We start from the raw sequence: 494 nt of genomic DNA, 5'->3' as shown, positions 1-494 counted from the left end.
CCACACATGCACTTCTGCTTTTAAATTAATCTTGTGAATTTCTTGAACATTGTCTTAATTTACAGATTTTTTTAAAATTTATTTTGTTTGTTTCAGGAGGCTGATAAACATGCAAAGGAACTGATAGCAGAAGAGGAGCGGCGTAAGGAGAAAACGGAGAAGAACAAGCGTAAAAAAATGGTCAGTGTTGATTTAATTCAGATGTTTAAATGAATGTTGTTTTTCTTTTGACAGCGCCTCACAACAGATTTGTCTTCTTTCTGTTATAGCGTAAAAAAGAGAAGAAACGACTAGAGAAGGAGAATGCATCAAAAGACATTTTACCTGTAAGTCTTGTTTTATTCATTGCTGTGAATTACAATAGATAACAAGTCTTATACTAGGCCATTCTGATCATTTGTAATGTCATTTGTTTTATTATTTTTTTGGTTATTTCAGGAGGAAGAACAAGGCAAGTCCGACTCCTCAGAAAATAAGGAACAAAATCCTATTTT

At 32.8% G+C, this 494-nt stretch overlaps 1 long non-coding RNA gene across 1 annotated transcript; it reads left to right on the top strand.

The window, feature by feature from the left end:
- Positions 1–90: 90 nt before the first annotated feature.
- Positions 91–484, top strand: LOC111660472 (uncharacterized). The gene is made up of 3 exons (XR_002761155.2): positions 91–180; positions 270–326; positions 439–484. It is a non-coding gene; the product is annotated as an uncharacterized LOC111660472 (long non-coding RNA).
- The last annotated feature ends 10 nt before the right edge of the window (positions 485–494 follow it).

This window comes from Seriola lalandi, unplaced genomic scaffold, assembly GCF_002814215.2.
Source record: "Seriola lalandi dorsalis isolate HSWRI2012SDOR001 ecotype SW California unplaced genomic scaffold, Sedor1 jcf7180001989520, whole genome shotgun sequence".
NCBI lineage: Eukaryota > Metazoa > Chordata > Actinopteri > Carangiformes > Carangidae > Seriola > Seriola lalandi.
The sequence above is the reverse complement of the archived record's forward strand: the minus strand, read 5'-3'. Positions and strand labels throughout refer to the sequence as shown.